This window comes from Callospermophilus lateralis, chromosome 14 (assembly GCF_048772815.1).
Source record: "Callospermophilus lateralis isolate mCalLat2 chromosome 14, mCalLat2.hap1, whole genome shotgun sequence".
NCBI lineage: Eukaryota > Metazoa > Chordata > Mammalia > Rodentia > Sciuridae > Callospermophilus > Callospermophilus lateralis.
Genome location: NC_135318.1, coordinates 91,384,128 through 91,409,190, shown reverse-complemented (window position 1 = coordinate 91,409,190; position 25,063 = coordinate 91,384,128).

The following is a 25,063-nucleotide window of genomic DNA, read 5'->3' as shown; positions in this document are numbered from 1 at the left end:
TATCAATACATTAATAACTAGTATAAAAAGTATAATTGTAACAATATGACAAACATGCTGCCAAATAACAAGTGGATCAAAAAAGATACCATTGGTACACATGAAAATAGAATTATTTTTAAACTTTAAAAATTTAAATGCTTTCCATTTTTTAGTAATGAAGAAACTTTCTGCCACACAAGAAGACTAAAAAAAGTGCAGTAGCTCAAGTAATACAGGTATTTTTCCTATTTTTTTTTTAACAGCAAAAGGTGCCAGGGAAAGGTGTGGGTCACAAGATAACACAGGAATCCACGCTGGCTCTCTCATCCTCCATATGATTTCCAACTCTATACCTAAGTTGACTGTAATAATTGGTGTAACATCCCAGGAAGTAGAGGGAAAAAAAGGCATGTGTTTAAGAAGGTGACCCTACTCACATTACCATTCACTTCTCCTTAGTCACACATCCACCCCTGCTCCAAGAGAAGCTGAGAAGCACAGAGTCGACATGGATATTTACACTAAAATCTAGGGGTTATGTTTCTTAAATAAAGAAAAGACCCTAAGAAACACTGATGTATCTTCCACACATGCTTCCACACTCAAAAATGAAATAAAATTCAACTTATTAATCAGAAAAAGAACAATAAAAACAAGAACAGATTATTTGCAATTATTTCACTTTAGTTTGGAAGCTTCTCAGTGTCAATTGAACTACCAAATAACAATCTAAGAGAACACCAATGCATTCTGAGGATGTCTGAGTCCCATCCTAATACACTGATACATAGGCTAGAATGTATGTGAAGAATTCATCTACCTTTTCTTTGTTTAAGGGTATTTAATTCATGTTTTGTTTATATTAATACTGAAAAAAAACACAAATTAATAACAAGAAGGGAGAGCCTACAGAATAATAAAAATTGTTACCATATGCACCTCAGGATAAGAACTAATCTCCAGGATATATAAAGAACTCAAAAATCTTAACAGCAAATAATAATAACAATAACAATAATTCAATCAATAAATTGACTAAGGAACTGAACAGACATGTCACAGAAGAAGAAATACAATCGATCAACAAACACATGAATAAATGTTCAACATCTCTAGCAATTAGAGAAATTCAAGTCAAAACTACTCTAAGAATCCATTTCCCTCTATTCAAAATGGTAATTAACAATAATACAAGCAACCACAGTGTTAGCAAGGGTGTGGGGGAAAAGGCACACTCATACATTGTTGGGACAGAAAATTGGTACAACCACTATAGAAAGTAGTATAGTGATTCCTTAGAAAACTTTGAATAGAACCACCATTTGACACACAGCTATCCCACTCCTTGCTTCATACCAAAAGTACTTAAAATCAACATATTACTGTGATGCAGCCACATCAATGTTTATAGCAACTCAATTCACAATAGCTAAATTGTGGAACCAACCTAGGTGCCCTTTGACAGATGAATGGATAAGGAAAATGTGATATCTAGATAGATAGATAGATAGATAGATAGATAGATAGATAGATAGATAGATAGATAGACAGGTGTGATAGATAGACAGGTGTGTGGTGTGTGTGTGTGTGTGTGTGTGTGTGTGTGTACACATATTACTCAGACTTAAAGAATAAAATTATGGCATTTGCTGCTAAATGGATGGAGCTGAAGAATATCAGGCTAAGAAAAATAAGACAATCCTGAAAACCAAAGGCCACATGTTTTCTCTGATAATCAGATGCTGATCCACGGGGGAAAGAAATAGGGAAGAATAAAGAAACTTTGGTTTGTGTAGAGGGGACTCAGGGGAGGGTTCGGGAAGTGACCATGGAAAAAATGGTAGAGTGAGTCAGACATTATTACCATATATAAAAGATGATTGCTCAACTTGTGTGATTCTGTATTGTGTACAGCCAAAGGAATGAGAATTTGTGCTTCATTTGTGTGCGTTACATCAAAATGCATTCTGCTGGAATACAGAACTAATTAGACCAAATAAAACAAAAGATACAGAACATATATATATATTGAATAGTATTCCACCACATGGACATATCACATGTTTGTTAATTCATTACTTGATGATCATCTGTTTACAGTTTGGGGCTATTAACTAAAGCTGCTACAGACTGAGCATTCCTAATCAAAAATTTCAAAACCTGAATGTTCCAAAATCCAAAATTTATTAAACGCCAATATGTTGCTCAAAAAGTTTGGTATTTTGGAGCATTTCAGATTTTGGATTTTTAGATTAGTGATGCTCTATTGATAAAGTCTATGAAACTATTTCAACTTAAAAAAAATCTGAAATACTTCTGGTCCCAAAATTTTCAGATAAGGGATATTCTAACTACATAACATTCATGTACAAATCTATATGTGAAGATATAATTTCATTCTTCTTAGGTAAATACTTCAGAGTACAATCGTTGGTTCTTATGGTAACGTAAGAAACTATCACACTGTTTTCCAAAAAGGTTTTATCATTTTACATTCTCATTAGCAACATGAGAAATTTCTGATGAGTCCACATCTCAGACACAGGTACTGCTGTTTTTAAATTTTTAATTTTAGCTATTCTCGTGAGTATACAACATTATCTTATTATTGTACTGATTTTTATTTTGTTGATATCTAATGAGGTTAAACACCTTTTCCTGTACTATGTGGGCTATTTATAATCCTTTTTGGTCTATTCTTTAAATAAGAGAGTGTCATTAATGAGCTGTAAGAATTCTTTATGTGTTTTGGTCTCAGGGCATATGTCAAGTTCATATATTATGAAATGCAAAGGACTGCCTTTATATTTTCTTAACATCCCTCAAAGAATATGTTTTAAATTTTGATGGAGTCACATTTATCAATTTTAATCTTTTTTGATTCACACTTTCTCTATCTTTAGAAATTCTTTCTTACCTACTCCAAGTTTATAAATCTTCTCTTCTGTGATTTCCTCTTAAAGTTTTATGGTATTGATCTTTTATATTTAGATTCAGGACATCTATCAAGTTATTTCTGAGTTAGTCTTTCCATATGGATATCCACACACTCCAGTATCATTTATTGAAAAGACTACCTTCTCCTCATTGAATTTCCTGAGCATGACATTCAAAAACCAAGGAACCATAGATGCCTGGATCTGTTTCTAGAATCTAGTATTTGTCCTTAGGTCAATACTGCCTTGATTACGACAGTTTCAAAAAAAAAAAAAATCTTCAAATTGAGCAGTGAATGTTCTGCAATACTGTAATTTTTCTTTTTGATCGCTACAGTTTCAAAAAATCTTCAAATTGAGTAGTGAATATTTTGTAATACTGTCATTTTTCTTTTTGCTTACTTTTCTAGAGTCCAATATTTCCATATAAAAAGTTATAAATTCAGTTTCCAGTTTTTCATTGCTAGGACATACATGTACACCTAATTTTTATATATACATTGTAAACTGCAATCTTGTGAAATTCAAATATAAGTTCTAGTGGCTTTTGGAGATTTCTCAGCATTGTCTTTGTACATGACCATGTCATCTACAAATAAAGAATATTTTAGTTATTCCTTGTCAATCTGTATGCCACCGGCTTCTTTTTATTGCCTTAATAGCTAGTGCAGGCTTCCATTTCAAAAATAGATTAATGCAGCAAGAGTAGTTCTACTTGATTTTTTTCCTCACCTTAAAGAGAAAACACTATACTTTTGGCCATTAAATGAGATTTTAGATATAAATTTAGTGAATATGTTTTTATTGATAAGTTCCTCTCTATTTCTAGTCTCCTCCTAGTTTTTACCATGAATGACTACTGAATTTACTCCAATAATTTTTCTGTAACTAACAAGATCATATGTCCTTTTCCTTTTTTCTGTTCAAATAAGAAATTATGCTAGTGACATCCAATATTAAAACAACCCTACATCCCTTTAATGCAGCCACTTTCTAAATATGGATGGATGTGAGTTCCTAATGGTTTATTTTGTTAACAAATTTTTAATCTATATTCTTTGTTCTCTCTTTATACTTTTTTCTGGTGGTAGGGTTACCATAATACTGATATCCTAAAGTGTACTGAGAAGTGTTCCTTCTTCTATTTTCTGCTTTAAATGTTTGATAGAATTCATAAGTTAAATGTATATGAAAAGTTGAACTAACTCTACAACTATAACTGAGGATTTGTTGATTTCTTTAGGTTCTCTCAGTTTGTTTCATGAATTTTGACAATAAAATATTCGTTGCATTTAAATTTTATAATTATTTATTCTCAATTAATTGACCCATTTATTATTACAAAATGACCTTCTTTAGCCCTGGGAATACTTGTTCTAATGCTTACTTTGACATTAACTTCACCATTGCGATTTTATTATAATAATACGCTATATATTTGATGCTTGGTTATTATTATCTTGCAGGTAACACAGCCTCTATGCATCTTCTTAAATCTTTTTTTTTCTTTCTTTGCTTCATGGTAGCTAAAATTCCAACATGTTCTTAAGTTCACTGATCTCTTAAAAGACAAGTTTAGCAAAAATTTTACCTATTTTTTATTTCTATATGTTCTAATGTTTGCTTTTTAATATCTTCAATTTCATTATTCATATTTATGTATATGGATCATATGTGCAAAAGCTGTTTTAACATATTTGTCTATTAATTTCATCATCTCTTTCATTTCCAGGTCATCTGTGCCATTACTGATCTTCTGTACTGTCTTCAATTATTTTGCTATCATAAACTACTAACACTGTACAGAACTCCCCTGCATATGCAGCTTTGTGTTCTTCAGGAATTACTTCATTAGGAGAAGACACATCAAAGTGGGAACTCTAGGTCACCATGCTCTCTTAAATTTGTAACTTCTGACCTGCTCTGTATGCTCTAAGAAACCAGGCTTCTTAGAATTATGAATTCAAGAATCAATACAACAAGTACTTATAACTTGGGTTTGGATCCCATCTCTGACACAGCAAGCTGTGTAATTCTACACAAATTATTTAAATGGGTCTTGATTTATTTGCCTTATCTGTTAATTGGGGATCATAATGGTATATACCTCAAGAGATTGAGGTGAGAATTAGCTAAAATACATAAAACATCTAGAATACACTAAGTGCCATTTGTATGTTTGCTATTACCATTAAAAATGAAAGTGAGTGAGTAAGTAAAGAGGCTTTACCTGAACCAAATACACCATTTTAATATATGAACTTATGAACAGAGCTGTATGTAACTTTAAGCCTCTAGAGGGATGCGTACTACACTGAAGAATATTTCTCTCTTCATGTATTGTTTCAGTACTGGTTTTAAGAGATATTTTAGCCTTCTGTTAAATCCAGGTGAAAAATTAAACTCAATTTGCATTGATCCAAAAGATCAAGAACCATGACACATATGCAATCATCATATTATCTTTATAATCTCTCTCTCCTCCTAGGAGGATTCTGGCTCAAGTCAAGATAAAAATATCAATATAGGATGTAATCCAAACTATATGTGTTAAATCAAAGTAACACTTGGTTTGGGTTTAGTCAAATAATTGGAAGAAAGCAGAGTTGAGCATAAAGGACAGAGAGCTACTATGGAAAAGGGGAAGCAAAGTCAGAAACCCTTGAAGAAATTCAGGAAATTAGGGAGCTCAGGCCTTTCTTGGAGAGTCAGAAACAGTATATTCATCAGAAAACTATTTTCATAAGGTGTGCCAAGGCCCAATTTGGGGACAGAAATTGCGTGGCCCAGACACCAAAAGAAGTTGTGCCATGCCAGGAGACAATTTTTAAATGCCGTCCTATCAGTGAGGTGGCCAGCTTCCAGAATTGATAAATTATGAAGTACTTTAAGACCCTGAAAATCATCCTTTCCTGTATCACTAATTCCAAGTATCATTCTTCAACAGTTGTAAGAGATCTAAATTTGCATTGCAGGCCTTGACCTTACTAAGTCTAACTAAAAATGTCTGTGACTTAAAATTTCTCCATTACGTAACTAATATTTTTGTCTCTTTAAAAAGAAGGGAAGGGGATACCTGAACCTCAAATAAAATACTCAAAACACAGATGTTACTTCTCAAGGAGTTTCTGGTATAAGGGTAGGAATGAGCTGCATTTTCCATTTCTAGTAAACTAAAACAAAAAACTATTTCCAAGTAGCACATTCTTACACATTCAAACTGGGGGAACTTTTGTTAAATAACTAAAATCTATTAAGAATTTATGTTTGGGAAGGGGATGTGGCTCAAGCAGTAGCGCGCTAGCCTGGCATGCACAGGGCACTGGGTTCGAGCCTCAGCACCACATAAAAATAAAATAAAGATGTTGTGTCCACCCAAAACTAAAAAATAAATATTAAAAAAAGAATTTATGTTTATTTACTTAAACCAAAAGTCAATCAAAATAGTGAAAGTGTCTCAGCGAAAAATTTTGGGACTAGTTCTTGGCCAATCAGACTGATAATCAACTTTGAACAAAGCAGCTCTTCTTTCTTTCAACTACTGACAACGGTAACCTAAAAGTGCTGTATACTTTAATGGATAAAGCTTACCAAGACAAATGTGGGAAGAAGAATCTTAGGACTGTGAGAACTGCTTGTGAAAAAAAGAGGATTCTAAAAGTTGATATAATCTCTGGCATGGGAAGACCTTAGAAATGAACTCGTCCTCCACTCTACTCAGCACATATTTCCTCAATGACATCTCTGCAAGAGGGTGTTCAGCCTCCATTATACAATCTCATGGTTGGAGAATTCACCTTCTGATGAAGTAGCACAAGCTATTTCCATGCAGATGTAACTGTTGCCAAGTTATTCATTACAGTATTACTTAAACTGAGTAGAAATCTAACATTTCCCCCTTGATTCTTGATATGTCTGCCAAGAGCTTAAATACTCCTTAGTATACTTGAAAGCAATTCAAATGACAGAAAATACTAAATTTCTAGTGAGACCTCTAATACTACATGTACTAGGTGCCCTCTTCTTTTTTTTTAAAGAGAGAGAGAGATAGAGAGAGAGACAGAATTTCAATATTTATTTTTTAGTTTTCAGAGGACACAACATCTTTGTTTGTATGTGGTGCTGAGGATTGAACCCGGGCCGCACGCATGCCAGGCGAGTGCGCTAAAGCTTGAGCCACATCCCCAGCCCTGCCCTCTTCTCTCTTAAGTTTACCTCCACTAGCCAGGAATGATGTTGGACACCTATAATCCCAGCTGTTCAGAGGCTGAGGCAGGATAGTGACATCAAAGCCAGCCTCAGCAAAAGCAAAAGCAAGGCACTAAGAACCTCAGACCCTGTCTGTAAATAAAATACAAATAGTACTGGGGATGTGGCTTAATGATTGACTGTCTCTGAATTCAATCCCTAGTACTCGCACGCCTAAAATTCGCTTAAGGTTACATCCACTAGCTTGGCACAGAGGTGCATTCCTATAATCTCAGTAGCTCAGGAGGTCAAGGCAGAAGGATTGTGAGTTCAAAGCCAGCTTCATCAATTTAGCAAGGCCCTAAGCAACTCAGTGAGACCCTGTCCCGAAATAAAATATAAAAAAGGGCAGGGGATGAGGTCCAGTGGTTAAGTGCCCCTGGGTTCAATCACTGGTAACCAAAATAATAATAATAATAATAATAATAATAATAATAATAATAATTATAATAATAATAATTTACCACAATTGGTACCAAGTTAGAGGCTAAACTGCCTGGAGTAAGTATTTGGCATATGGAAGGAGGTGAAAGTAGTCAATTATAATTAGACTTGGAGTATCAAAGTAACAGCAGGGAGGCAAGTGTGGGTAAAGCAGAGTAAGCAAGCAGAAAACTAGAAGAAACATGAGACTTGGAGTTTTATCTTGAGCGTGGTGGAAGAAAAAAATGGAAGCAATCTGAAGTGAGATGATCTAAAAAGGGGACTGACAGAACTGTTTAACAAGCCAACTCCATTCCTGCCCAACTGACTGAGTCTGAAAAGGTGTTTTCCACCTGTCAGATGCACCACCACCCTAACCTGGGCTCTGGCAAGTGTTTCTGGATCCAAGTTCCCACGCCAACTAAGAACTTCTAGTTACCTAATTGACCAAAGGCATGTTTCCCCACAGCTGCCAAAAGTTCCTGGCATATGAACAGTGAAGCATAAAATTAGTAAGTGTGCTGCAGTAAATCAGTTAACACATTAACCAGGTAACAGAGAACATCTGGCATGTTAGGGTTCTGTAGAATGCCGTATCAAGGCTAGAACAAAGACAAGGGGAACTTATATAAGCTGGTCTCCCCAGGAGAATCTGCTCTAGGTCACACAGTGTGATCTAGTACTCTATCCCAGAAAAAGTGGAAATAATCTGAAGACTACCACCTGTTCATGAAAAAGTGTCAGCATTTTCTGGAAGCTACTGAAAATGTGAATCAAACTGTGGGCAATGCATACAAATGGCTCTTGTTGTTTCTTCCCCATAGTCTCAGGAATAGCATGGCAATACCTGCTACTCTCCCTACCTCATTTATAAAGGGAATTCCAATCTGCCTGATAGGTTTAGTGAAGATTAAATAAAAATAAAGGACATGGTTCATAAGAAGTGCACAATATATATTACTTATTCTCACTTTTATGGCCACAAAAATGACAACCAGCTAAATGGTAAGCATATCTTTAAAAACAGCACTAAAATAGTAAAAAATAGTAAAAGCTTCATTTGGTTTGTTTTTTGTGAAATATTCGATTATCCAAAGATTTTAAACTTGAACTGAAATAATTATCCTTTTTTCCATACTCCCCTGCAAAATTTAGAATAATAATGGTATACAACAATGAAGTAGGGTTGTAAATCCTATTAACATAAGATTAACAACAAATTCTGAATCAATAAAAGCAAAACAGAAATCTCCAAGTCTGATAATTATTCTACAAGAGTCAATCAAGAGGCTGGAGTTGTGGCTCAGTGGTAGAGCCCTCGCCTAGCATGTACAAGGAACTGGGATCAATCCTCAGCACCAAATAAATGTAAAATAAAGATATTGTGTCCACCTAAAATTAAAAAATAAATATTTTTTAAAAAGCCATTCAAGCAGGGATTCATTGTTTTAAATGTCTATATCCTTTAGTTACAATATATTACAATATATTTCTATTTCCCTTTATGGATGTTAACTAAAATTACAAAAGTCGGCAACAGAAGCAGAAAGCCATTCATAAGACTAGTATGGCTATTTTGTTAATGAGAAATTACATATCAGTTTCAGCAAACTACAGAGTTCTCTTCTTATAGTCTTTTATTATTTATAGAAATTTGAGTTGTCATGCTAGAGTCCATTTTGAAACTGAGAATTTCTATTATTTGGCAGTCATCAATTCTAAATTATTTTAGCTCAATTACAGAAAGACTATTTAAGGTATGTTCATCTTTATTCATACTAATTAATAAGAGGTCAACCATGTCTAGACCTTGATCTAAAATCTCCATAAACTGAACAAAACTATATACAACAATGTCTTAATTCCAAAGCACTGAGTCAGAACATTGGCATTTTTGTCTCTAGTACACTAACAAAGGGGGGCAGGAAGAGTGGAGATGGGAACAATTTAAAGGGCCTACTTGTATTAACAGAAAGTGCTATACAAAATGATCAAAAAATATAGAAATTCCTTAAAGGAATCAATTGAAAGCCTGTAACTAAGTACTAGGATGAGTTCATGAAGACCATGACAGAGTTTGAAACTGAAATCCCATACTTCCTATAACCACATTATTTCCTACATCTCCATTTAATGGAGTTTAGGTTTTGAAAGGTAACTAATAATTCTGATTTTTTCAAAACTATTACATACAAAATTTAACTCCAAATTATAATTCTCAAATCAACAAACTTTGGCTTTTTTGCTTTAAGCTTATATTGAAACAAATCTAGATTAACAAAATAGATTTATGAACATAGTACAGAGTTTTCTATACACCGTTCACCCATTTCCCCCTAAAGTTCACATCTTACAAAATCATAGCAACATTTGTCAGATCTAAAAAATTAAAATTGATTCATTATTTGAACTAAACTCCTGTTTTTCCATTAACATCTTTTTCCAGGTTCTAGGAACCATACAAGGTACGTCATTGCATTTAATGATTTTTTTAAGTGTAATATTTTTGGTACATGCTATACTTCTATGTCCTATTTTTTAAATTGTTATTATGATTGTTATAGAAAATAAACCTTAAATTTCTGAAAAATATGATTACTGGGTAGTAGAGAAAAGTTACATAAAGAGTCTTATAAACATGATATTTCTACTAATGTATTATTTAAGAGAACATGAAGTAAATCAATAAGATATGGCCCAATGCCTATTTGTCAAGAACCTATGAGAACAAATGACTTAAAGTTCCAGAAACAGCTCTTCAAAAGAGCATTGTCACTCACCTATTTCCCAAAACTCTTTTGGTAATAAAACATAGAGTAAATATGTTTAATTAATTCTGTAATAAAATATAAAGTGGTATTGTAATCATAGATAATCCAATTGTATCAAATATATATATATATATATGTGTGTGTGTGTGAGTGTGTGTGTAAATTAATTTCTTGTCATTTTCAACTTTTATTTTTAAATACTGTGTATTTACTAACATAATAGAAGAAAACTAATTTCAGGGAAAATAATTGCATGGTTTATTAGTATTATATTTAGTTTAAAAGTGAAAGCATGAAAAATTTAATAAAAGTTTTAACGAGAACAGAAAATGCTCCAGAAATACAAGAAATGACACAATGAATACAACTGACAGGGCACAGTACTTCACATTCTGAGTGCACAATGCTGTAGAAATTACAAAATAGTCACAAACAAGTGAAACATATTGAAGGACATAGATTTTTGATGGGAAAACAGTAATCAAGACTTTGGTGTTTTGAGATATTTGAAAGGTAAACTGTCCATGTGTGTCAGTTTTCCCAAGACAATCCCAATTTATGCCCAGTGTTTCAGTTCCCTAACCAACTTATCATATATCCTAGATTTTTCATTGTCCAATCATTTTTTATGGGGATATTGAAATAAGCAGGAATGTATTTGTGATTTTTACTCAGGCTCTGGCATGAGCTCATAGAGTCATATATGAGATACACACACAGTGAAGCCAGTTATCAATTTAACATATAGTTAATATCTGGAAAGACACATAGCAGTATAACCTACCTCTTATAAGTATCATAACTGACACCCGACTCTCAAAAAGAGTACCCAGAAGAAATACCCAGTGCTGCTGCCCCTGCTTATGACTTACTCAGATACACCAATGGAATAAAAGTAGGTAGAGAAAGTGTTTATATATTGCTCTATAAAGTTTGATTTTTCATCTAGATCAAATGACTTTTTAAAAAAAATCTCAATTCTGATTCAAAATTGTTTTACACAGTCAAGGTAAAGTGATGAATGAAACTTTGTTGGTTCCATTAAGAGAAGAAATTTACAGTTTCCTGATTTCAGCTTTCCATCAGTGTCAAATAGAAAAATCAGTTCCAATAATGGCTTGCTTGCTGCACCTAATTTGTGAAATCTAAGTAAACCTTTTGAATATTCATCCTATACAATATGAAACACCTGATATTGCTGTAATTCTATTTCAATTCAGTTGAATAGTTCAACAATAAAAATAAAATTACGGGCTGGTGTTATGGCTCAGTGGCAGAGTGCTCGCCTAGCATGTGCAAGGCCCTGGGTTTGATCCTCGGCACCACATAAAAGATAAAAAGTATTGTGTCAACTACAACTAAAATATATTTTTTAAAAAATATGATTGGTTCCATTATTCAGAAGAGTTAAGTTTTATAATGTTACCATGAACACTTAATTGGTAAATAACAAAATACCTACCACTCCTAAGAGATACAAGGTTAGGCTGACAGTCTCTGGTCACATTTTCATCAACTGATCAAATGTAGCCTGTTTTATGTATGTTTATGTTTCAAGATGTTTAATATATATTGATTTTAATGTATGTTTGCCGAAGTCTCTGGCTGGGCACAAATCACGAGTCTCCACACAGCTTGTAGATTCAAACAGCAATTCTTTATTCCCGAACTCACACCGGCCGTCTACAAACACACTCTGGGGGAATCCACATTCTCTGCCCAAATCCACTCCGCATGGGCTTCTGTCTCCCAAAATATACTGTCTGACCCTAAGCACTCAAGAGGAACTCAGCAGCAGGATACGCCCTATTCTAAAGGGGGAACACCCTAATCTCCTATTATGCTAAACTGCCCTATTCTAAAGGGGGAACACCCTAATCTCCTATTATGCTAAACCACCCTATTCTAAAGGGGGAACACCCTAAACACGGATCCTGCCCTGGTCCTTGAGCAAGGTCACCTTTCAGAAGTCCTTCCACTAGACAGCATGGGAGTAAGCTGGCAAGGAATTTGTCATACCTACTTGGCTGATGGCTCCCAGCATCTCCCCCCTTCTGATTAATTAAACAACAAGTAATGTGGCTTAAGGACCGTGCCTGGTAGGTTGTCCAGTTCAACATATGGCTCTTACCCGTCATTGGAAAACTGACCTTTAGGCGTCAGCCTCCTGTCTTAGGTTGATACCACTGCAACTGGATCATACCCGTCACTGACTACCGGTCCAGCATACAGCCATACTTGTGGATAGGTCTATGCACCAGTGGGGGGGTGAGGTTCTTTGCCTCACCTCTGTTGGCCCCCAAATTTGGCCTTGGTGCCAATGGGGGAGTGAGGTTAATGTGGCTTAAGGACCACGCCTGGTAGGTTATCCAATTCAACATATGGTTCTTACCCGTCATCGGAAAACTGACCTTTAGGCAACTGACCTTTAGGCGTCAGCCTCCTGTCTTAGGTTGATACCACTGCAATTGGATCATACCCGTCACTGACTGCCGGTCCAGCATATAGCCATTGGCCCCCAAATTTAGACCATCACTAGCAGAAGGGAGGAGGATACAGAAATGCCACGACACCAAGCCAATTGACAGTTCCTTTGGAAAAATTGCATCATTGGTGACACCATCAGCAAAGATCACTGGTGACACCATCAGCAAAGATATGCCAGCATTACCACAATTCGCTGTACCAAACGATAGTTACATAGTCTAGGCAAGTTCTGTAAGCAGTTCAAAGGGGAGGAATCTATCAATCTGTCCGTCTCCTCCCAAAGTCCGTTGCCTCCCAAAGTAAGTTGACTCCTTGATTGAGCATACTTGTTGAGTTATATTCATTGGGATGAAGATAGGAATTCTGGCAATGATGCTAAAAAGACATTATCCTGAAAAGAATTATTAAATATAATGAAAAGGAAAGGTGAAAGTAAACAAACAGATCTGTTAACCTACTTAAAAAACAATCCTTAACAGCTGTTTACCTGATTTAAATTAGTAAACAAGCAGATCTGTTAACCACCTTTAAAAACAATCTTTAACAGCTGTTTACCTAATTTAAATTAAGCCATTTAAATCACGTGAATAAAAAATAATAATAATAATAATTTGGATCCATTTTTCATGAGTGCTCCTCATATATGAAATATGGACATACGCACACACAGACATATAACACAAAACACAAATGTGCAAACAAACGTACAACACATAAGATAATAATAAAGGCCTTGTAGCTTTACCTAGGTGAAATCTCCATTGCAATGTTTAAAAACTCTATAGTCAAAAAATAAAACTGATCAGAAAAACATTAACCTAGGTTTGTATGAGCTCAAAAAATAAAAATAGAACATTATGATGTGGGAAAAATCAATAATAAAATAGATATTGAAAAAAGCATCCTGGTTAATCACTGTCGCAGATGTAAGAATGGCCAAGCTGGAGTTCTGGATATCAGCTGTTATGGGTTTGAGTCAAATCATCTTCTTTTCGATCTGTAGAAATCGTTTTGGTTAGTCTTTCTGGAATCCAAATCGGCTGCTGTTCTCCCTGTGGAAACACGCAAACAGAGCCCCAACTCCAGACAATCACTGGGTCTGGACCTTTCCATTGTCCTGTTAGAATATCTTTCCAAAGAACTTTAGGCTTATGTACATTTTTTGGATACATATGCCTTTCCGCAGCACTAAGTCCTGATGAATCCAAATTTAAAAAGTTTAGAGTAAAAAGCATTATTTTAAGTTTATCTTTGGGGGATATATACCCCTTTCCAATTTTTAAGATTAACTAGGCTTCGAATGATGCAATCTTTCCTCTGTCATGAAGGCATCTTAACCACCTTCAATTTAACCTTTTAAAGTCTTTTAATTATCATCTATACTGTACTTTTAAATGTACTTTTTCATTACCTACAGCTTTGCTCTTTTAAACGAGGCTTAGATTTTGTTTAAATCGCTTAATATTAGTTTACATGGCTGCCCTTCAACCAAAGGCCTTTTTTACTCCATTAAGAAGCTTTGTCTCAATCTGCCATGTACAAATACTTTTTTTTTCTCCTTTCTCAAGCTTTTAAAGTAAGTCTAGTTTCCTCAAAATTTTTTTAAATGGCATTTTACAACTTTTTACTTTACCACACAGAGATTATCTCATCTAGAAACATTTCTTTTTCTTTTAACCTTCCATATTAAAATATATTTTCACATCTTGAATCTTTTTATATCTCTTTTTAAGCCATTAACCCTTTTTATAAATTTACATTCTGAAATAACCCTTATAAAATTTCTGATTTAGACAAATTACTCCACTTAAATAAGATGAAATACTTTCATGTTTTTTTTTATGGTACTATAATACTGTAATTGAAACCCAACTGAAACTTCTTATACTCTTTGTATATAAATTACACCTGATAGAATCTTAACACTTAGTAACCTTGTTTCAGCAAAGACATAGACCAAAGCAATATTAAACATTTTTCCATTCACCAATTTATGAAAACACACATAATGATTAAATATATTACCTTATGGAACTTAATAAGTAAAGAGTACTTGATTTCATATTTAGTGGTTGATATTTTAACACTCTAGTTTTGTAAATTAATCAGATGTCTGTAAAAACCAAGATCTTAGACAAATGTAGTAAACAGAATTAGCCATCTATTTCTTGAAGAAAAATCCTTCTACAGGATACCATGATGGTCCCATTGATATATTTAACAACTTCTCATTAAAAATCCATGGGCTATATTTTTGTATTGTATCAACATATGCCCTAATTGTTCTTGGTCTTACTGGGGTACCTCCTTTCTCTAACAATTTCTCTTCCTCGGAGGTGAACAACTTCAAACTTTGAGTCAACCATTTTCCCCAGTTTGCCTGAGAAAGTTCTAGGAACAGGCAACTTGAAATAAAAACAAAATAAATCAAAACAAGAACGCATTGTTTTTTGAAATGCTCACTCATTCTTTCGCTCTCCTTCAGGGCGAGTAATTTCACTTACCCCCAAGCTTCAGGCGTTCCGCGTACGAGCCACCAGATGCCACAGTCTCTGGCTGGGCACAAATCACGAGTCTCCACACAGCTTGTAGATTCAAACAGCAATTCTTTATTCCCGAACTCACACCGGCCGTCTACAAACACGCTCTGGGGGAATCCACGTTCTCTGCCCAAATCCACTCCGCATGGGCTTCTGTCTCCCAAAATATACTATCTGACCCTAAGCACTCAAGAGGAACTCAGCAGCAGGATACGCCCTATTCTAAAGGGGGAACACCCTAATCTCCTATTATGCTAAACTGCCCTATTCTAAAGGGGGAACACCCTAATCTCCTATTATGCTAAACCGCCCTATTCTAAAGGGGGAACACCCTAAACACGGATCCTGCCCTGGTCCTTGAGCAAGGTCACCTTTCAGAAGTCCTTCCACTAGACAGCATGGGAGTAAGCTGGCAAGGAATTTGTCATACCTACTTGGCTGATGGCTCCCAGCATATGTTGATTCCCTAATAACTCAGTTAACAGCACTATAACTTAGGTGTGAATGAAGGTTTCCGAAACACTCGTTTTCTATAGGTATCTCACAGCTTTCTTACTCTAAGGAACACTACACAGCACTTCAATTCTATATTTGATAGTATTTTTACTGCTCAAAATTTTAACAAGAAACACCACCCCCCAAAAAAAAATTCAGCACAGACCACATAAAGGACAATTATTTACAGTATGAGAGCTGTAAAAAAAAAAAAAAAGGGCACAACATAAGTATTCAGCTAAAAACATATGCTGAGCAATCCAAATTTTATCACTATTCTGTTTTACCACTATTTTACCAAACTTTACCAATATTCACTTGGATGAATGACTACAAAGCAAATGGTCCATGAGTATTCATTTTGAAGTTGTGATTAAATAACAATGGAAAAATTCACAGAAATAAACTCTGTGAATAAAAGCCAACTCTATTTTTGTGGTGATAATACAGATAAAATTTGGTAGAGCATACGTAGCATCAGAGTAAAAATAACATTTTTCACTAAAAGAAAAACAATTATAAAACAATCGACCTTGGACTTGATTTGTTGTTTGGGTATAATTCACAACTGCGCCCATATAACTCTAACATATCACTACAAATAAAAATGGAAGTAATTTCATAATTCCATCCACAGAATCTATGATAGTCTATCAAATTTTATGAAAATTATTACACAAAATAAATTTAAAATGTTTTTGTGACAAAGATGATATCAAATGTAAAAAATACTTCATGATAGTAGTACATGTTTTTGTTGTTGTTGTTCATTGTCTTAGAATTTTTTTACTCTTTCAAGATCTACTTAGCTAGCCAGGCATGGTGGTGCAATCCTATAATTCCTGCGGCTTGGGCTTGGAAGGCTGAGGCAGGAGGATTGTGACTTCAAATGGTTGTGCAACTGATATGATTCTGCAATCTGTATACGGGGTAAAAATGGGAGTTCATATCCCACTTGAATCAAAGTGTGAAATATGATATATCAAGAACTATGTAATGTTTTGAACAACCAACAATAAAAATTAATTTAAAAAAAAAAAAAACGCCAGCCTCAGCAATGGTGAGTGAAGGCTTTGAGCAACTCAGTGAGACCATATATTTCAATACAATACAAAAAGTGGAACTGGGATGTGCCTCAGTGGTTTACTGCCCCCGAGTTCCATCTCCAGTACCAAAAACAAAAAGTAACAAAGAAAAAGATCCACTTGGCACACTGATAATATTCAATCACTTTCTAAATCTTGGTTTTATTTTGTTCAAAGTCGATTGTAAATAGCTGTGGATTAAAAATGTGCCCCCCCCCAAAATTCTCATTTTTGAACTCCTAATACCCAATGTAACCATATTTGAAGGTACAGCATTTGGGAGGTGATTGAGGTTAGATTAGGTCATGCAGTTGGGACCCTCATGATGATATTTATGACTTTATAAAAGGATGAGAAAATATCTTTGTCTCTTCCTTCCTTCCTTACAGTACACACACAAAGGCCATGTAAGAATATAAGATCAACCCAGTTCTGCAACCAAGAATCAGCCCCTTGTCAGACAATGAGCCTGCCAGCACCTTGGCCTTAGACTTCTTAGTCTTAATAATTATAAGAAATAAATGCTTATTACTTAATTATTTAATTCAATTTATGCTATATTATGATAGCAGCCCAAATTAAGACAGAAATCTTTTAATTTAGGATGTAGTTTATTTAAGGGGAACCAATATTTTTTATTTAAACAAGTTCATAATATATGACGGAATAAAACAAACCTAAGAATGCTTAAAAATTACCAGGATACAAATTTGATAAAATTTTCAAGACCTGTAAAATGGATAAAACTTATGTGACAAGTTTTGTCTTCTAAAAATTTTGTTGACTAGAAATACCTGAAATAGAGAAAAAAGAACAATATCTGTGAAATAATATGGCCTGTGATGCTTACACTTTAAACTATTTTTCAAAATATTACAGTAATCTCAATTTGGTAGAATTTGCTTTCAGATGAACAGGTACCTTAGTATGTATAACTGTATCAACCTGTTCTAAAATTTTTAAATCATAATTCACCAAGAATAGAAGCTGTTGAAAAAAACGAATCAACAATTTTTAAAATTTTTCAATGTTTTCAAATTAAACAACCATAAAATGCAATTCTGAAAAAAACTCACAGTTTTATGAGACAATTAAAAATAATAACCAGGGCTGGGCTGTAGCTCAGTGGTAGTGCACTTGCCTAGCAAGCATAAGGCACTATGTTTGAAGCTCAGTACCACATAAAAATAAACAAATAAGACAAAGACATTCTGTACATCTACAAATACAAAAAAAATAAATAAATAAAATATGTATTTTAAAAATTTGGTTATTAAGAAATACATAAATACCCAATTTTATGGCTAATATACTAAATAATATATATGAACATTTACTGAGAATTCAATTTATGTTCTTTTTAATGTTAAGAACCTCAACAGAACAGTTTTTGTTTTGCTTTAATGAACATGGATAAATGTTAATATTTTTAGAATAATTTTCTTAATAGAACTACTCTGTACTTCACCAATCATAAAAAAACAATGTCAATGAATAAAATCATACAATGATAATATTCTATGTATATAATTATAATGATTTATTTATAATTCCTCATTCTCAAAAACCCTCATATGGGACAACAAATTTAGTGTTCAACATAAGTGTGATGATTAATTTTAGTGTCAACTTAGCTAAGGTTATGGTGCCTAGCTGTATACCCTAATACTACTTTAGATTTTGCATGAAGAGTCTCTTGCATGAATGTGATTGACACTCACATGCAGCTGATTTTAAATAAAGCAGATTATCCTCCATAAGTGATGGGTCTTATTAAATCAAGAGGAGGCTTTATCAGAAAAGACTGATGTTTCCGGAAGAAACTCTGCCGCAAGACAATTAACATGTGAATTTTGCCTGAGTTTCTAGTCTGCTGGCCTGTCCTACAAATTTCAGACTTGCCAGCTCCCATAATCATGTGTGCCAGTTCCATAAAATAAGTACAATCTCCCTTTGTGCCACCTTGCTCTTACATCAATCTATCCATCCATTCATCCACCTTACTAGTTTGGGTTCTCTAAACCTGCCTAATACAGTAGAAAGGGAGGCTAAAAGTATCAAGTAGCTGCACCAAAAGTATGCTATTACTGATAGAAGTAAAAAGAGAGAAAGAGTTTCATTTTAGGAAATATAAAATCAAATGATTATCATTATTATTTAAGAAAATCTGGGCTGGGGATGTGGCTGAAGTGGTAGCGCACTCACCTGGCATGTGCAGGGCACTGGGTTTGATCCTCAGCACCACATAAAAATAAAATAAAGATGTTGTGTCCACTGAAAACTAAAAAATAAATATTACAAATATTCTCTCTCTCTCTCTCTCTCTCTCTCTCTCTCTTTAAAAAAAATGAGAGAGAGAGAGAAAGAAAAACTGAGCTGTGTACAGCAATGCATCCCTGTAATCCCAGTAGTTTGGGAGGCCGAGACAGAAGAATCTCGAGTTCAAAGCAAGCTTCAGCAAGGGTGAGTCACAAAGCAACTCAGTGAGACCCTGTCACTAAATCAAATAAAATAAAGGTTTGGGAATATGGCTCAGTGGGCGAGTGCCTCTGAGGGTAATTCCTGGTATAAAAAAAAAATCTCAGCGTCTATGGCTACAACTTTCTATTTCAGAATGATACCCACAAAAACCACCAATGCTGACCCTTAGATTTTAGACATCAGAGATGTGTCTTACTCTTCTTTGTACCCTCTTTCCAGCAGGGACTCAGACAAGTTCCTCTAGAATGTTCCTAAATGAATTATAATGTCACAAAATATCTCCAGCTCGAAACACTAGTAAGACTGTGAGAGTATATACAAAAATATGTTCTTCAATGTTTTCAGTATGTATTAGTGTTCACTCAGAAGTATTAGTATCCTATGTTAAACTGTTACCTGTACAATATGGGGTAAAACTGTATGAATAAAAATTTGATTTTCTGATGCTAGGGTTATAGCTCAGAGGTAGAATGCTTACCTACCATATGTGAGGCATGGGGTTTGATTCTTAGTACCACATATAAACAAATAAATTACTAAAGGTCCATGAATAACTAAGAAAAAATTGTTAAAAATGGATTTTCTAGTTCTATAATAACTTATGTCCTTGAAAGCCAGAGTTATTAGAAAGGAAAAGAGATACAAATGGAAGATTTAAACACAGTATAGTCTCAAGTCAAAATTGATAAATAAAAACCTGTGAAGTATTTTTACTGTATCTTAAATATGTGCACCATTATGGTCTAGATATCAGGTGTTCCCAAAAGCTCATGTGTGAGACACTGCAAGATAGTTTGGAGGTCAAATGATTGGGTTATTAGAGGTTTAACCTAATCAGTGCACTAATCCCCTGGGGGTTTAACTTAGTGGTAACAGTACACAGGTACGGTTCAATCTGAGGAGGTGGGTCCCTGGGGGCATGCATGGTTTTGGGGTTTATACTTTGTCCTTGTTAAGAAAGCTCTCTCTCTCTCTGCTTCTCAGGGGTTTATACTTTGTATACTTTGTTGAGCAGAGCTCTCTATTTCTGCTTCTCAGTTGCTTTACTCCACCACAATCTCCCACCATGATGTCCTGCCTTGCCTCAGGCCCTGAGGGATGGGACTGGCTCTCTAGGGCTTGAGACCTCTAAAATTATGAGCAACAAATGCACTATTCTTCTTCTAAAATTGTTCTTGTCAGGTCCTTTGGCCACAGCAGCAAAACAGCTGATTAAAACATATACACATATATAACATCTGTCAGAACATAGAAAGAATGACCAACCTATTATCACACCTTAGACAGGGCTTCTAAAAGAAATGACTAATTTTAGAACTCAGGAGTCACCTTCAAGTGTCTCCCACAGGCCAAAGATGTAATAATTTCAGTTCCAATAATAGTAAAACTAGAAATTTATTAGACCCATCAAATATACTTTATGCTAAGAGTTAATAATAGTATATTTTTGTAACTGGTTACCTTCAATAGATAGGGAACTACCTCATTATCTTAAAATTGGCAAATCAAAAAGAAAACTAAAGAAATTGTCTTACCTTTCCTTGGTTAACTGTACACTGGGTAACCAAATAGTAGATAAGGGCAAGGTTCTCTTTATAAAAATATTCCAATGAAAAAATTAGCAGGGCATGGTAGTACACACCTATAATCTCAGCAGCTCAGAAGCCCGAGGAAGGAGAATAGCACGTTCAGAGACAACCTTAGCAAAAATGAGGCACTAAGCAACTCAGTGAGTCCCTGTCTCTAAATAAAATTCAAAATAGGGATGGGGATGTGGCTCAGTGGCCAAGTGCCCCTAAATTCAATCCCCAGTATCCTCCTCATAAAGAAAAATATAAAAAATTAGAATATTGTCACAGGTTCAAGTAAATAAATAAACATATACAGGACAGAAAAAAAGATGCCATCAGGCATTCAAAATAAGTTTCCACCAGCCTGAGCATCACTTGGGTACTGGCCAAAAATGCAAATTTTCAGACCCCAAGATTCTGACTTAATGAATCAGAAAGTGTGGGCCTAGCACTCAGTAATATTTACTTTAATAAGCCCAGCAAGTGATTCAGAGGGATGTTATATTTTGCTAAAGTTCACACTGAGTCTGATTCAATTTGGGGATAGCTGCCACTCTGTAGGAACTATAGAGATCAAAGGAACATGCTGATCAACACCACAAATATGCAAAAACCAAACCCCCAAATGCAGGAAACTCTACAGGAAAAGCTTATCAGGTTCTTAAACAGGTAAAGGGCATGGATACAGAAGACTAAAAATTAGAAATATCTATAAATTAATATGAATACAAAAGAAGATATAAAATGTATCACATTTCCAAATTCTTACTTATGGAATGACTCCATAAGCCTTAGTTCAGGTAGATCTAGTCAATTCCCAAACTTCACCTACAATTTCACTCTGAAAACCATGGCAGAGCTATAACAGGAGAACCAGGAGAGCATGACCCCACACAGCCAGGAGAAGGAGACCTAGGCTAGGAGGTAGCAGGCTGCATGCTGCAAAGAGAGCAGGCAAAGGCATAAGCTGTCCCGGGTCTGTTGCCCAGGGACACCATCAGTGACTTGGATAAGGTGTTTTGATGGACTCTGGAGAAAAAGCTGGATTGGAGGGACTTGAGCATAAGTGATCTGAGGGTAAATTTTTGTAGGGATCAAGGTCAGATGCATGTAGTAGGAACCCCAGAAAACACTGACAATACCAAGACAGGGGTATATTTAAAGCCAGAATCTCCACAAGTAGGTGTTAGTCTGGTGGATTCAGTATGTCTGAGCATCTAGAATTTTACAAATTCTGGCTGCTACAGTCATGGGAACAGATTTATACTTCACTCAGAAGGAAGAATGGAGAGACGAGGCAAACACCCTTGTGCATTGGAGTCTGCTTCCCTTAAGGCACACTTCCAGAAATGTCAACCAACATCTATGACTGTTGCCCAATGACATCGCTGCTCTTGTTCCCAGGCCTGCCCCTGGGGAAGTGGAGAATGTGGTGTCAGCCATCAGTAGGTGTCTGTGGGGAGCTGGGTCCAAAGATGTTCCTAAAATACCAAAATCGCACAATGCTCAAGACCCTTCTGTAGGATGTCAGGGTTTGCATGGGGCCCATATACCACCTCCTATGGACTTCAGTCCTCTCTGGTCACTCATAATATCTGGTAAAGCCCACAGACTCTGGGCAGAGTTGCCACACTGTATCATTCAGGCATAATGAGGAGGACAACTGCAGGTGCAGGACAGGTGCAGCTATATCCTGTAGTTTTGATCCTCAGAGGGTTGAATTGCTGGCATGGAAACCTTGGCTACAAAGGGCTGCCTATGAGTGGCTGGGCATGCTGCTAGGCCCCTCCCACCACATCAGGGTTTTCCTGCAAGGACATAAATGGAGACTGGTTGTCAGATGAACAGCTACCAACATCTGCCACACATGATGGTGGCTTCCCCTGTGACCCAGCATTTGTCTGGGGAGGAAGGGAGCAAAGGAGAGTGTAGTGGGGAGCCTCAAGGGAGGGAGGGTCTAGAGGAATTTTTTTTCCCTGAACTGGTGGCTGCTCTGTGTTTAATGCTGGTAGAAGCTCATAATGCAGATGTTAATGTGGGCTGTTTTCTGGGGTCCTGAAATGGTCCTCCATGGATTTTTCAGACACTGTGGGGGCAGTCATCTCACTATTACTCCTCCCTTTAGAGAATTCTATTGAAAAGAAAAACCACCAGTTTTGTGCATAAGTAGATCTGTTGCATGTACCTTTTTCATATGGCATGAGTCCACCTTGCCTTCTCATCATTCCATGGTTGCCCTCCAAGAACTGGCATGGCAAGTACCTTTAGGGAAATCCAAAGGAACAGTGGAAATCAGAGACACACACCCCCTTGGTGATCTTCTCATCCAAAGAAAGGAGCTGGTTTTCCTGGTCACTTGAGGGGTGGGTGTCTATGGGCTCAGTGGCACTTCACCCCACCACTTTTCCTTGTACCAAGGTCAGTTCCAGCCACTGCTGGAGAGAACACCATGGGGCACCTGGCTCAGCCATGGAGGGCTGATGTTGGTTGGGTAGCTGGCACCAGGCCTCCATGGGTTGCCGTAAGACCTTGAGCCCAGGCCCAGGAGTGCATTTTCCCTCTGTCCCTGATGTGGACAGTTTGTTCTCTACATTCTTGCAGAGAAAAAGTGGAGGTCTCATGTTCTACACCTTCCTGCTGACATGGGGATATTGTCACAAAAACATCTCATCACCTGATCCAAAGGGGATGAAGATGGCAATGCAAATGTTTGCCTGGGAAGGGCTTGTGCCCTAGAATGACCAGAAAGGGCCCCTGAGTTATGTCACCAGGTTGCTTGTCCTGCCTGTGGATTAACCTCCTTGGACAGGGCTGGAGGCCTCCACAGTATACAGGTGTGTGATTGTGAATCTGGAAGAGCAGGTGAACTCGAGCACAAGCAACCACTGCAAGAGTGAGGGGTAGCAGAGACTATCATCAATCAGGATGGAGGAGAGACCAGGTGAGGGAGTGCAAGGCTGGGCCACTCTGCAATCAGAGGAACCCAGTGCCTCGGGTTACTGTAAAGAGAGCGTCCTCCAGGAGCAGGATCCAAGGATTTCACATCAGCTCTCTTCTGAGGCCTCTTCCACTGCCTGCACTGCCCTTGCCTCAGAGGTTAGAATTCCTCTCTTTTCAACCTTTGTCCCAAGTATAGACAAAACTCCTCCATTTGCTGCCCCTTAGCATGGATCAAATGAACATCAATTTAAGAAATGCTTACTGAGTACAAAGGGACAACCCCAGGGAAGCCAGCAGTCAGCCACCTAGTTCCAGGGTAGTTCTGGCTCCCTGAAACAGTAAACACTGCCTCATTCCAAATGAAATCCCAGGGAAAGAGGTCACTGCAGGGTCCATCCTGTTCTGCCTACTGAGCAGACATCTTTAACCATGAACACACCAGGTTCCTTGTGAACATAAAATCTAGGCTAATGCCATCCAGCTACCTTAACTTACTGGGATGTGGCCCGACACTTTAAGGAGCATTCCTGTCCCACAGTCACAGGGTGAAGCCCACACATAAACATGGCAGGTGCTTTCTTCCAAGAGGTGTCTTATGGGAGGAGTCTTACAGAGACCTTGAAAGCAACAACTGTTGAGGGTTTACAACAGGGTGGTGGCAGGCTGGGGCTTGGCTCAATGGTGGAGACTTTGGTTTTGAGGTCAAGGAGCTTGTGGAGTGTTCTGTGAGTTCTGCTCCAAAGCTGCTCTTGATTCCCATGAGCCTTCCTTTCCTGACTGCTCCATCTATAGCTGCCCACTCTACACCCTGGCTCTTCTTCCCCAGGAGCTCCAGGATGGGGTAGGAGACCTTCATCTTCCTTTGCCTTCCAGGTTGTCCTCAAGGCCAGGTCTATGGAGCCTCCTCCTTTCTGAATTCATTGTCTTTAAGAGGCAACAAAGCAACTTGAAGAAGTCATAAAATCTCCAGACATTTGCCCAAGACTTAGTCCTTAAGGGCCATGACCACAGCATCTTTTCCCCAGGCTCCTAGCACTATATCACCTTCTTTAGGAAGTTCACACAAAGGGAGCAGTAAGCAACGTCACAAAAATAATGGAAATC